Source organism: Hyperoodon ampullatus (assembly GCF_949752795.1).
Source record: "Hyperoodon ampullatus genome assembly, chromosome: 2".
In the NCBI taxonomy this organism is placed as follows: domain Eukaryota; kingdom Metazoa; phylum Chordata; class Mammalia; order Artiodactyla; family Ziphiidae; genus Hyperoodon; species Hyperoodon ampullatus.
In genome coordinates, this window is record NC_136915.1 from 80,530,042 (window position 1) to 80,545,265 (window position 15,224).

Here is a 15,224-nt window from a genome sequence, read left to right on the forward strand (position 1 = left end):
AGTGAGGTGAGATTCACATAGATGAAGAAGCTTGTGTGATGACAGACTTTGTGTATAACCAGGGAACATAATGGGGTGGGAGGTGGGGTCTAAGAACTTAATTCAGTGAGGTTAGTCCTACCTGTGAAAGCAGCCTCCTGGTTGAAACCTGAGGGATGAGTATCAGTGAGGCAGGTGAAGGCTTGGGGATAGGGTCGGTGGAGACAGAGAAAGAGGGGAAAACCTGCAGGGAGCCCCAGAGCAAATTCAAGGACCTGAAAATGCCAGTGTGGCCAGAGTACCACAAACAAGGAGTAGGGTGGTGGATTGAGGCTGGAGGGTATGAAGGAGCCAGATTCTTCAGGGCCACTTAGGCAACATGGAGGACTTTGAACTTGGTCCAAAGAGCATTGGAGCCAAGGAAGGTTTCAAGCAGTGGAATGATATGATCAGATTTCTTTCTCTTTCCTTCCTTCTTACCTTCCTTCCTTCTTTTCTTTCTTTTTTTCTCTTTTTCACTCTTTTTTTTAAACAAAAATATCACTCTGAGTTTCTGTTCAATTTTTAGAAGGTTCTTTTCTTGTAAAACCTTCAAATATGAATATTCTCAAACTTTTCACCTGACATATTCTTCTATTTCCAGAAAAGTGCTTGCATTCCTTTAAAGGTTAAATATTGAGGCATGTCAGCCTTAGTTAAATAAAACAAATTGGGAATTACTAATACCAAATTCCCAATACCCTAATTTAACATTCAGTGGCCATCGACCTGACCTTGAACAAGAACTCTCATATACAGAGATGCCAAAGCTTCCTGCTGGGTGGGGAGGGACTTTTTTTTCAGACCAGTCTTCAGTCAGTAATCCACACGTAGAGACCATCCCCTACTATTGCAGTGGCTGCTGGTGTAAAAGCAGCATGAATTATTCATGCGAGGCAGATAGATTAGAGTTAGAACCGGGGGCTCTGTTTTTCCCTTGTGAGGACTCTGCCAGTTAGGATGAAGAAGGATCTCTCACTATATCAAGCCACAGCCTCATTCCATTATACTCTGCTTAACCCAGATTCCCAAACTGGGTTTGGAAATGGATTAACAGATGATGAGCTTGTTTTAAAGGTGATACAGTCATCAAGAAAAAGGGAGAGTTAACTTTACCAGTGGTTTTAAAAGCAAAATGTAAGGTTCAAAGGGATTGTTTTAATAGCATTTGCTGTGCAAAGCCTGTTAAGCATCGGAAGTGCATTTTGGAGAAGCAGCTGTTGCTTTCAATTATAAAAGCTGCTATTTAGACATATTTTCAGACCTGGACATACCTTGCTGGAGTCCCATTGTCTTAGACAATATCTTAAAGGAGAGAATGCAAGGGACTTAAGGGTTTGTAGGTCTGATTTGCCAAAATTATCCAAGGCTGCTCCATCTTGGGAGTGCAAAACTGGTTATTGTTCTGGCAGCTTAAATATGAGTAGCTGTGGTGAAGACAACCTCTCACCTCTGCTCTGGAGCCATCCCAGTGCTGGGGGTCTTGACTGAACATTGTGAGGGGATATAGTAAAAGTTCAGAAGTCACATCTATGCTATGATGATGGTCTTTTCGCCCTGCATTCTCATCTGTTCTCAAAATATCTTCTTAAGCATAGGAACAAATTAAATAGCTTTCTTCTAATTATCGAGGATGAGTAATCAGTCAGTCAACAAACATTTAGTAAGCACTTACTATATACTCAGCATTGCTAAGAGCTGAGGTGAGTTAAAAAATTCTAATACTTTAACCCTAGAAGAGGTAATAATAAAAACAAGTGATTATCTAAGAGCAGGGAGGCCAAATCCATAAAGAGTGAATTTTTAGGGAGGATAAGCCTTCCCTAGTCATGGGAGGTTGCCCAGAGGAGAAATTGGAGTTGGACCCTGAAGAGTAAATCATAGTCAGTAAAGATGTGGAGAGAGACCACTGCAAGTGGGCAGAATGGAATACTATGGGTCACTGGATTCCACGGCCAAGGAAGTGTGGTTCCCCTTTAATATGTGAAGGTTTAGGTGGTCCATGTATTTATCTGCTTGGGCTGCCATAGCAGAATATCACAGACTGAGTGACTTAATAGAAATGTACATTCTCTCAGTTCTCTTAGTTCTGGAAGCTGGAAGTCCAAGATCAAGGTGTCAATGGAGTTGGTTTCTGATGAGGACTCTTCTTAGCTTGCAGACAGCTGCCTTCTCGCTCTGTCCTCATGTGACCTTTCTTTGTGCATGAACTCCCAGTGTCTCTTCCTCTTCTTGTAAGGACACCAGTCCTATTGGATTAAAGTCCTCCCCTAATGGCTTCATTTAACCTTAATTACCTTCTTAAAGGCCCTTTCTCCAAATACAATCACATTGGGGACTAGGGTTTCAGCCTATGAATTTAGGGCGACACAATTCAGTCTATGACAGTCCAATAACACTTTCAGATCTGGAGTGATCTAAAGTGGGTGTATGTGTTTTTTTTTGTGTGTGTGTGTGCTCTCATTTTCTGAAGATTCATTGACTATACGGGTAAATTCAAGGGAGATCATAATTCAGCTATAGAGACTTGAAAAACCAGTAGAAAAGTGTTTTTCTCAAACTCAGAATGCACACGGAAAGCACAGCTCTTAGGTCTAAGGCAATAATTTTAATGACCCATTCACCAGCACCCTCTATTCCTCTCTCTATTCTTTTGCCACATGTATTCTTTCATCTACAAGCTTCCATGAATCCAACCATCCTCTTCATCTCCTTCTTCTCACGGACAGCAAGATTAACCAGAGAAAATAAGCACGACCGACTTAGACAATGTGCCTAAGACGATACTTTACTTGTCTCCACTCAGCTTCCTCTTGCATTCTGCATCAGTTAGGATCCCAGAGAGGGAACAAATGGCGCACTCCAATGTGAGGAGAATTCAATGAGAAGACTATTTGCCCAGGTGTAAGCAAGGTTACAGGAAAACAAGGATGACTAAGTGCCCTGGGGTCAGCATCAGAGGGAAAGCTACTATTACCCTTAAGCCTGAAGGGAAGGAGGAAGCCACTGAGACTAGTAGCCATAAGGGAAGGCCTCCCAACAGTAGTTGTGGCTCTCAGGAGAGGAGCTCTGCCAATGGCAGCTCATGGCCAGGCAGAAAAAGACCTGGCAGAACGAATATCACAAACTCTCCTTGCTCCCATTGGTTGGAACCAGCGAAAAGCCAGAGAGTTAGGAAACTGGCTGATATAACCCATAGCCTCTCAGGACATGGAGCAGGTTAGAGAAGTATGGAGAATGGATCGATCAAGGGGACAAAAGGAGTACACACAGCACACATTCCTCATGGAAACAGTTCCAAACATTCACCATTCTTCTCAATCTGTTTGCTTCTTCCTTATCTATCATCTTCTTAAGAGCATGATTATATTCCATTTTCCCCAATGGAGATAAGAGGCATTTCTCTTATTTTTTGCTTCACTACTCTCCGTTTTTAGATTCTAAGTGTCATATTACTTCTTTCCCTAATATTGTGGACAAAGAGATGTCCTTCCTTCCCAAGACCAAGATCGATGCCCATAAAACACCACACATTACTCTGGAGCCTACCACATAAATTATCTTCATTCTTTCCTGTATCTTCAATTTCTGCCAATGATTTAGCTCTTTGTTTCTAAGTTTACAAACATACTCATATTTCATGCAAACCAAAACCAACCTTTTTCATAGATGATCTCTTCCCCTCACATTGCTGCCATTTCTGCTTCTTCCTTTTTATTACTTGTCTCCTGAAACAGTCTGTCCTCATTGGCTCTAATTCCTCACTTGTGTCACCTGTAGTCTGGATTCTGTCAGCTCCCTGCCTCACATCCTGCTGAAGATGCTCTTGTTAAAGTCTCTAGTGACCTCCTCGATGCCAAATCCAATTTCCTGTTTTCAATCATTATCCTACTCCTCCTCTGAAGCATTTAACTTGAAGGGTGGGTAAGAATTAGCCAGGTAAAGAAGGGGAGGAATGAGCAAGAGATTGAATGCCTCAAGTGTCTTATTTAGGTTTTGCATTTCCAAAACAAATTGCACAGTGGACAGACGTGAAACAAATATTTGTTGAAGGATAAAGTGAACAAATAGAAAATCTCCAGTGTTTTGATGTTGAATAAGCATATCACACATGTAAACACTGAAAGAAGCAATAACGATACACTCTAGCAATACAACAACAGAAAAAAAACCAGTGAACAAACTTCAAGGAAATTCTGGTACAACGTTGTTGGGTATCATTAGTGGAAAAGAAAGTAAGGCAGCAGACAATAAAAAGAATGCAGACAATTCAAGATGCTCAGGTTGAGAAAAATGATCAATTGTCACGAAGACAATTCATTTTGCTAAAAATACAGTGAAAAAATCAACACAAGTTAACACGGAAAAACGTACATGTATTGCCTACCCTAAGAGATCAATAGTAACATTCCAGTGTAACTTATTTTACAACATATGACATACTACAGGTCAGTGTGACCTTAAATGTGCACCAAATCAATATTGCTAACATCATGGACAATAGTGATTTGAATATAAAAGGATAATTAAGTTGCCCCTGAAGCAACAATGTCCTTCTGTATGAAAACAGACAAATTAAAAAGGGACTTTACTCTTCAAAAGACATCCCACCTTTCCAAAAATCATTCACATCATATTTCTTTTAAATAGTGAATTCTAAATAAAAACTCTGATAAATTTTAAATATAACCCTCCTGCCCTTTTTGTTCTTAGTAGTGAAAACTGATTATTATCATTCTTCAGTATCAATTGGATTGGGGAACTTGCTGAATGATAATATGCAATAATTTATTATCAGGATTAGGAGTGGGAATCTAAGTAATAATTGAAAGCACTTATTTCCAAATTCATAAAGTCTCTTTCTAAGAGAGTTTCCAGCCCTTAGAATGACCTCAGATGAATCATAGATAGTATGTAAGACATTATACTATAATTCACAAATTAAGATATTTTTATGTTGAACTTTAATGTTAAATTCTCTTTCCTTGTTACCTGACCCTAACGAAAACTTTATTTCCAATATTACCACATCTAAATTTAACTTTTGTTAACTTTCTAATGTATTTCTTAGAATGTGAATTTTCCCCCAGGATCAATGAAGAAATTGGAAACTTGTGCTGTGACCTTTCCAGATTTCTCTAGTAGCCTCATGAAACAGAGTGCAACAAAGTTTTTACTCTGAGAAGGTGGTCTTCCTATTGTAACTTGTGCTGAAATTACTCAGTCTAATCATGCTGTTTCCAAGCCCATGCTTTTAGACTCTTTCCAAGCCCATGCCTTGGACAGAACATTACATGGATTAATTCTTCCCCAAGATGGTTTCCTCTTTAGGTCAAGAAATTTAACATGAATGCATCTTTGAGGAAAGAATGAGGGTGAGTTATTTTTAAATTCCCCATAGAAGCTGGACTAATGACTGAAGGACTTCATAAAGTTTCTTAAGGTAGGAATTCCATAAAATTATTTTGGAATCTCAAGTGGTAGCATGTTCGAAAGGTCACAGATTCAGAAACTAACTGGAAGAAAACTAGCTGTTCTGTTCTCTGAAAAAAAGGTGTCTATGGGAGAAAGTTACCTCCAAGCTGAAAAAGTTGTTGAGATGTAGATCTGATGTATTGGAGCCATCCCCTAGGAAACAGAAACTTAAATTAAAAAGAGAAAAATAAGTATTAGAAGTTACTGATTCAGTGATGATTGATTAAATTTTGAATCAAAGAATATAAAATTTTGAATCAAAGATAGGATATATACTTGTTTGATGAGCTATCCCCATACCTTTCCCTGAACCTCTTTTTAATATGAAATATTTGAACTGTAGAGAAAAGTATAAAGGGTAATATAGCACCCATCCCCCCATCTGTATTTAAGTTCACTTTGGGTCTTCTTAATAAAGCTCATCCTCCTTTTCTATTGTATGTAAGAGTTGCATAAAATATGAACAACAGTTTCTTAAGAGTTTTCTTATGAGAATATTAACTATAAAAACCAGTGAGTCTGATGTCTTATTGGGGGAGAAGTAGTGGAATTTGACTACTGAGTCAATCTCTTTAATTGCAATGTTTTATTAGTTTTAAACTTTTGGAGTCAGTTTTATGAACTGAAATCTTTTCAGAAAATTGTACATTTTTTTCTGTGTTTTAAAACTTATTGGCATAAAGGTGATGACAGTATTCTGCTATGTACTTTATAATTTCTACTATACTGGTAGTTATGTCTTCTTTTTTATTTTTATCATGATTGGTATGTGCCTTCTCCATTTTAAAATTTTTGGGGTTTTTTTGTTGGTTTTTTACAATTTTTATTGAAATATAGTTGATTTACAATGTTGTGGGGTTTTTTTTTTGTTTGTTCTTTTGGCCGCATTGGGTCTTTGTTGCTGTGCGTGGGCTTTCTCTAGTTGCGGTGAGTGGGAGCTACTCTTCATTGTGGTGCGTGGACTTCTCATTGTGGTGAGTTCTCTTGTTGTGGAGCATGGGCTCTAGGCGCGCAGGCTTCAGTAGTTGCGGTGCGCAGGCTCAGTAGTTGTGGCTCGTGGGCTTAGTTGCTCCATGACATGTGGGATCTTCCCGGACCAGGGCTCGAACCCATGTCCCCTGTATTAGGCAGGTGGATTCTTAACCACTGCACCACCAGGGAAGCCCCGGTAGGCTTTTTTAATTGGTCTCATAGACAGTTTTTAATTTTATCTTCTCAGAGAATCAGCTTTTGATTTCTTGAATGCCTCTAATATTAATAATTTTCTATTTTATTAATTCTTTTGTCTTGCCTCAATTACTCAACATTACGGTTAAAAGTTGAACTCTAGAATCATAATGTCTGGGTTCATGTGTCAGCTCTGCTTGTATCTCATTTGTGTGACCATGAACAAGTTACTTAACCTCTGTGTCTCAGACTGCCTATATGTAAAATGAGACTTTAATAGTACCTGCCTCACTGGTTGTTTGTGAGGATTAATTTAGTTTTCATAACGGCTCCATGTGTGCTTGAAAAAAAATCATGTAGCCTCCCTTTGTTGATTATGAGATTTGTTATGTCTGTTGGAACAAGCTTATTAATTGTGTAATTTTTCTATAGGTTCACATTTTTCTTTTTGCTTGATGTATATTTTTTTTGAGTGAGGCATATTAAGATGTCCAGTATAATCATGGATTTGTAAATTTCCCTTTATGATAGGATAAATTTTTCTTTATGTTTTGAGTTAAGTACATGTAAGTTCATGTTGTGATATATTCCTAGCAGGGTTTTCCTTTTTATCATTAAGTAAGAACTATCTTTATAGACCTCAGGGTCTGTACTAGTTGGGGGCACCATGTCACTTGACCATCAAATGACTGTAGATTGGCTGCTTGAAGCACCTGGGCCCACAAATTGGCTGAGTAGGCTTAGGCCTGGGCATAAGTTCTGCTGCAGAAACCTGTCTGTCATTATCAGCCCTGACTCCCTGGCCCTGACCATCACCACTTGGCCTTTACCTGGGCCCTGTCCCACACCCTCTCTACTAAGACCCTCCCAGCCTGCCCCAGGAGGACTGTCCACCCTGCACCTCCAATGGCCTATAGGGTTCTTCTATTATTACATTTCACCCCGAATTCTATTTTATGTCTTATTAATCTTGCTACAACAGGTTTATTTTGGATAATATTTGCTCAGTATATTTTTGCCATTTCTTTAACTTTCAACTTTAAAAAATGTCATCATGTTTCACATATGTCTCCTGTAAACACCATATAATAGCTGGAATTTGTTTTGTTTTGTTTTCAATATTCCAAATATCTGAGAATTTCCAACTTTTATAGGTAATAGTAAATGTAATCCATTTACTTTTTTGTGTTTACTAATTTCTACTTAGTTAAAAAAATTATTATGCTTCTTCATTCCTTTCTTACCTTCTATTTCACCGAACACTTTAACTTTACTTGTCCCATCTTTTTCTCTCTACAGTTTGGAGTAATCCATTTCATTTTTATCTTTTATGTTAGTAATTTTAAAAATATTTAATGTGAAAAAAACCTCAATAATTTTTCTGAATAATATATAGACCTTAAAATGCTTAGAATTTGAACTTTCCCTGAATATTTTCATATTGTTTCTGTTTACAATTTTAGGTACACCTTGAATTTAATCCCTTCAATTTTAGTCATTGTTATTCTTAATAATAGTCAATTCTTAATCAAATTTGCCAAAAGTGTGTCAAGTTTCTTTACTTAATGTTGTTTCTTATACATGGTGACCTTATGTCTCAGAATGGGGCTACGACTAGTCAACTATTTTCTGTCAGTCTGCTCTCACTCTTAAAGACTAGTTTAGCTAGATATAGAACTCTTTGTTGGTGGGGATTTTCCCTAGGTATTTTGAAGATATTATATATGGCTTCTGGCATATACTGTTCCTCAGGCCTCCTGAGGAACTAATTGTCATTCCTTTGCATGTGGTCCACATTTTCCTCTTTGATATCTTTTAGGATTTTCTCATCCTTGATGTTCAACAGTTGCATTGAAATTGTGTCTATGTGTGGGTTTAATTTATCTGGCTTAGGACTTGGTGAACCCTTGCTGTTTGAGGGCTGTATCTTTTTAGGGGCTTATGGGTTGGGGGGACTAGACAACACTCTCATACATTATAGGTTTCTGATATAATTAGCCGAAGATATGAAAATTGAGTGGATGCCAGTTAACCCCACAAAGCAGCACCCAAAACACAACTTGTGCCTCCATAGATATGGCCATCTGGGCCCATTTTCAGCCAGGTTAGCACTTGCTAGATTCCATCTCATCTAGCAACCTCTGATACTTGGGCTTCTTGTACCTATAGGGAAACAAGATGATCATCAGTCTGGCACAAACACCAGGTTGCCTTGACAGCCTGGAAGAGGGACCCAAGGCCTACTACATTGCCAGACATTAACCCTTTAGGGGAGAGCTCTGGCATGTCCTGGGAAGAAAGGCTGGGGCAGCTTAGGAACACTCAGAGGCTTGGGGCACAGCTATTTACTAACTCATGCAGAATAACTTCAGTATTTTAAGGACCACTCTACTGGTGCACATACATTAAAATTCAGCTTACTCTACACTATCTCGCTAGGTGAGATTTTAAAATGTTCAGATGTAGGAGCTGGAGTTCTGCACTAGTATGGTGACCATAATTTGTCAGGATGCCTGCATCTCTAAATGTTAAAAAGAAAGAAAGGAAGGAAGTGAGGAATATTTTCCTTTTTTTTCATCCATATGCATATAACCTTGTGGTTTCCCAATGCCCAGAGTATAATCATCCTGTGTGCTTCTATGCATGTGGGCTCACAGCAGCACAGCTCCTCTGGGGCCTTCTTAGACACTGGACACCTTTTTCCAGTGCCTTTGGAGGCTGCTTGCTCACCTCTCTGGGCTATGGTCTCTTGGTTGATGCCGCATTTCAGTGTGATCTCTGTGGACTCTCAGAAAGGGGAAATGTATAGCTATCTGTATTTGACAATGTGACAAGTCAACCAGTGGTGACTCTTAACAATGATCAAGACAGGGCATTCATTCTGTAACCTGGAGTCAAGGTGCAACTATTTAAAGAAACCTAGTCATTCTGTTGTAATACTTCCTAGGAAGGTTTACTGCAGTTCTTTCTGAATGGAAAGGATCTTGTGAAGCCATATGGAGGCCATGCAGTATTGTCCCGGTCTGTCTGAGCTTGAGTCTACTGATGCAGATTTCTTGCAATGAACAAAAATTTTTTGTTCCTTTACCTTCTGGAAGTACATTATCTTTCTCTTCCGTCTCCTTCTTTCTCTCCCTCCTTCATTCCCTTTCTCCTTAAGTTCTGTGTAGTGAGTATCATTTCCTGCATTGCCTTAGAAGCCATTGATGATTTAATTCACAAGAAATATAATTACTGATGCTGCTTATAAATCTGCATATGAAATGCACATCACCAATTGAAGGGCACTGTGCAACCCCATGTGCAGGCTGTTGAAGCCTCATTCAGTAGAAACTCTCCTGAATGAATCACTCAATTAAGCGACACAAGTAACATATGCTGTTTAGGGTGTGCTTCAGAATAGCTTATTCTAGTTCTGTTAATGTGAGACAGACATATTTTTCTTCTTTCAGAAGATATAACACAGCAGGATAAATTCATTCTAGATAAAACAACACATGTGAATCAACAAGCCTTTATTGGTAATACAAAATAAAGTAAGAGCCAGTATTCATCTTCAAGAAACTTACTGTCTAATTGCAGTACCAAGGATAGCTCCCATGAAATAGCCAAAGAATGGGACACAGCAATTAATTGTGTTAAATATCATGGATGACTCCAAGAGTTACAGGAGTGTGCATATGAATGAGTCTAATTGTACATTGGTTCCATAAATAGTTACTGGGCAGCTTCTCTATGTAGGGCTCCCTCTGCTAGTTGCCTTGTGGGACTCACATTAAAATAGAAGTTAACTCTGCCTTCTGGAAGCTTACAACTGCTTTAGCGTGACAAACAGGCGCACTGAAAAGTGAATAACCTTTCCAGCACCTCTTCAAGAGTTCAAGCACTTTCAGGTCCAGGGGGAATTCCTTTTATTTCCTTTCTTCAGTTTGTTTCTTTTTATTTTGAAATTGAATCAGCAAAATAGAGTGGTTTGGCTGAAACAACATTTGGGAAAAAGAAAAGTTGAGTCTTTATCAGTTAAAAACCAGCTATGAAACTTTAAGCCAGCTGCTCTACCTCCCTCAGACAAAGTAGAGAACAGATTAAGGGGGGAAGGGCACAATGGAAATCAGGGTCAGTGATGGTCAGCATGTTTGCAGCAAAGGTCAACTTTCAAAGTTTCTGCAGTTGCAGAAATAAAAAAAAAAAAAAAAAGGTTGTATTTAAATTGAGAAAAAATCACAAGCAGACAAACTCCTGACCCGCTAGCATTCATAAAAATCTTTGTTCCTTTCCTCGGGGGAAGTGATGACTTGGGACAACAGGGGGGTCCCAGCTCTTTATTGGTTTCTTGTACTTTTGGAAGCAGGTTGGGGGTGGGGTGACATTGCCTGAGTTCCTCCTCACCGGTAATTCCCATGGGATCTCACTGGTTTCCACCATTTCTACTCTCCCTCTTTGCTCCTGACTCCCAAATTCACATCTCCATCCTAGTTCTTACTCCCAAGGTTTTGACTTGTGTATTCAACTGCCTCCTACCTGACTATCTCACGGGCATCCCAAACTCATCAGGCCTAAAACAAAATTCACCATTTTCTCTACCAAACCTGCTCCTCATACTGTATTTCTCTCTCAGTGAATGTAATTTCTGTCCACTCAGCTGTTCCAGTCAGAATCCTGGGAGGTGTCCTTGACTCCCTGATCACTCTGGCTCCCAGTATAACTTATGCAATCCTGTAGTCCAATCTCATCAGAATTACCCGGTCCTTCCCTTCTCCCTCTGCTGAGAATGCCCTAGTTCACTTCATATCCTGTTCACTAAAATTGCCTCCTAACTTACCTCTCCTCGGGTCTGACTTTCCCTTCAATCCACTCTTGCCTCAATTAACATAAAAGGTACACCATTTCCTTGTTTACAATCCTTCAAAAATCCTCCATTAGCATGAGGATAAAAAGTGGGCTTTTCAGCATAGGTATTCTTCCTAATTCAGCTACTGTTATGTCTCCACACCCACCTCTGGCCTCTTCACTACAGGCCAGCCAAATTCAATCTGCTGTGTCTTCTCATCCTGCAGCCTTTGTGTATTCTGCTCTGCCTGGGAAGATCTTTCCTCGCTTTATCTGGCTTAATGCCATCATTTCTTCAAGATTCAGCTCTGGCCACACTTCCTCCAGGAAGAGCTCCTGTCTAACCTTCACCACCACCCATCATCACCTGGAGACTGTGTGTGGTGTCATCCTCGGTGGTTCCTTCATGACATTATGCATTAAAACCGTTCACTTGAATGGGCAGTGTTTGGCTTCCAATGAACTTTACACTTCTTGAGGGCAGGGAATATGTCTCCTCCATTTGTATCCGCAAAGTTTAGCTCAGCCCACACATACTGAAAAGCCAACAACTGATGGCTTAATGAATTGATGGCAGACATACTTTTAGGTGGTTAGTGAGTGATAGGGAATTCTGGGGAGGGAAGGTTCGTGGTGCTCTAGAGAAGGGAGGGGAGGGAGGCCCAGCTGATAAAGGGTCTTGAGCCAAAGTGCAGGAGCTGGAATGTGAGTGAGTTTGGGAGACTGTGAGGAATCAGCTGGTAATTTAGAGAAAAATGTCATCAGGCAGGTGGGGGCCAGATTTTGGAGGATACTCTGAGCCAGCCTCAGCAACCTCTCTTCATTGAATGTTAAGCTCCTGCCACCATTTAACGCTCAAGTGCTGTCAAATGAACTTGTTTCTTAAATGTTTACTAAGTCCCAACTGAGTCCAGGGTATTACATATAACTATATAACATTTGGTTCAGCTACGTTACTTTTGACTTTTCAGATAGATTGTAAGCAGCTCTGAAGGCAAGGATGGTCTTTTTAAACTCCTTGGTCATGATTTATTTTTATTATTCATCCAATATTTATTGAGAATCTACCATGTGCTTGGAGCTGTGACAGATATAGACAAAGGATAATGAGACACTCTTGGTTTGATGAGGGTGACAACTATAAACAAATATTATAACATCACACATAAGTGCTCTACTAGAGCTATTTAAATGGTGTTTAGGGAGCTTGGATGAAGAAGTTATTAACTATTTGCAGGAAGTCAGGACAGACTCTCAGAGGTAATATGAGCTCAGCATACACCCCTCCGTTTATAGTCCCAGTTGAGGAATTCCCTCTAAGCATCTTGATAGGAAGTCTTCACATTTCTTTTAGTGATGCTCATAGCGATATAAAATGTTTTTTTTTTCCATTTTGAAACATTATCTTGGATAGTAAGCTATTTATTATAAAGTTATTTACCATCTCTCCCTACAGTGTTAATCTATTGATTCCAGTTCTGGAGCTCTACAGAATAAGTCTAATTAAAAGAGATAACTTTCGGGCTTCCCTGGTGACTCAGTGGTTGAGAGTCCACCTGCCAGTGCAGGGGACACGGGTTTGTGCCCCGGCCCGGGAAGATCTCACATGCCGCGGAGCGGCTGGGCCCGTGAGCCATGGCCGCTGAGCCAGTGCGTCCAGAGCCTGTGCTCCGCAACTGGAGAGACCACAACAGTGAGAGGCCCGCGTACCGCAAAAAAGAGATAACTTTGTCATTTCCCAAGAACATCTTCAGTTCTTTTAACCATTTCTCATTTGAGCTATTCTCCAGACATTTTTTAGGCCTGGTATTTCAGGTTTCCCTGTTCCACAGCACACTTAACAGCATTGCTGGATGTCTTGATGTTTGCATTTGTAAAACAGCTTTCAAAGCTCAATAAACAAATGCATTTAATATCTTCAAATGCTATGCTGCTCCCTAGAAAAGAACATGGGATGAGTAAAGTGGCGTGGCCATTGTGTCAGCCCCAAAGCACTTCATGGAATTGTGGAAAATCTACTGGAAGGGGCCTTGGAGAATTACCTTGACCAACTTCCTCATTGTACAGATGGTGAAGCTAAGATCCAGACAGATAAAGTGGCTTTAAAAGTGCACACTGTTAGTTTATTCCCTCGATCTTTGTGTATTTCTAGTTGGTATTTGAAGATGGGGCATGGGAGAGTTTGGGAGCTCATTGAAAGATGAAAGTGCAGTAATTATTTATCCTAATTAAAGGGGAATCTAAAACACTTGCTTAAAGCATTTTCCAAGTAACTGTTTATATAATTAATGCTGTAGCTTTTTCTCCCTTTCCACAAAGCCTCAGGGATTGGCTACTCTGACCCACAGCTTTATCTGCTGTGGACAGTCTTGTATGTCTGTGGTTTATTGGGTAATGATTTATATTTGCAAGGGAATGCTTGACTGGCATGGGCTGGGTTAGCTCAGCTAGAGAAACTTGCTAATAAAGCCAAGGTTGAAGGGTTTGGTCCCTATGAGCCCCTTAGCTTTGCTGTGATCCTTAGCTGCGGCCGATACCCCTAATCCCCACATATCTCACATGTGTGGGCTTTTGAAAGCAGTAGGGTGAAGAAGGATCATTCCTTCCAAATGCTCACCTACAATGGAAAGCCACGTGTATAATAAATAATAATGATGATGATTAGGGCTAATGTTTATGGTGCACTAAATATGTTGCTAGAGTCATGCAAGTGTGCTTATACAGGCAATATCTGATTTAATTCTCATAACTCTATGAGGTATGTACTTTTATTATCTCCATTTTAAAGGTTGGAAAAGTGAGGCTTAGGATAGTCAAATAACTTCTTCAAAATTTCACTGACTAATGTGTGACAGGGCTTGTCTATGATTTGAATTTGAGTCTGTCTGACTCCAACGTCTACAGTCTAATTGAAAAACTCAACGTTACCAGTGTGAATTCTTGATTATGCATTGGTTATCTCTGAATTCAAAGTCATGTATTAATTCGTCAGCTCTTATTTTATTATTGATGGGATGGACACGCATTATAGTATACTGCTTAGAAGCACGGACTTTGAGGCCAGAATTCTTGGGTTCAAATCCTAGTTCCACTGTGTATTAACTTTGTGATCAAGAGCGACTTATCTTAGGTTTTTGTGCCTCGTCTTTCTCATCTGTAAAATGGGAAAAATAATAGTACCTACTTCTTAGACTTCTTGAGAGGGGATTAAATTAGTTAATACCAATAGAGGGTTTAAAAAGCACTTAGTATTTGATATTATTGCTGGATGACTTAAGAAGGAACTAACAGTAGCATCTTAGCCTTTGAAAAATGTGCTCATTTACATTGTCTATTATTCCAGGGAGCATAACTCCCAAACTGCAAGTCTGCATGCTCCCAAAGAGAGGCTGAGAAACTGGGCAGGAACCAAGAGCCACTGGGGAATGTGTGTTGAAAACAAGCATGGATCACTAACAACAACAACAAATTCCAGAAGGTGTCCGTGCGAAAGTCTGACTTTCCTCACTTCAGCCCCCTCCCTCCTTTCTGAGTGTGCCAGAACTCATTGGTTATAGGAGGTCATTGTGTGATGTCCTTTGCTGGGAGCACAGAGCGTGTATATTGTGTTCCCTCCTGTGGCCACCCTGCTCCCATGCTTATTGTTTGGCTCCAGCCTCCCATTAACAGAATCCCTGGGGAAGAGTAGTTCTCTTACATTAGGTGGTAATGCTCTTGTTAATGATAAATTGATG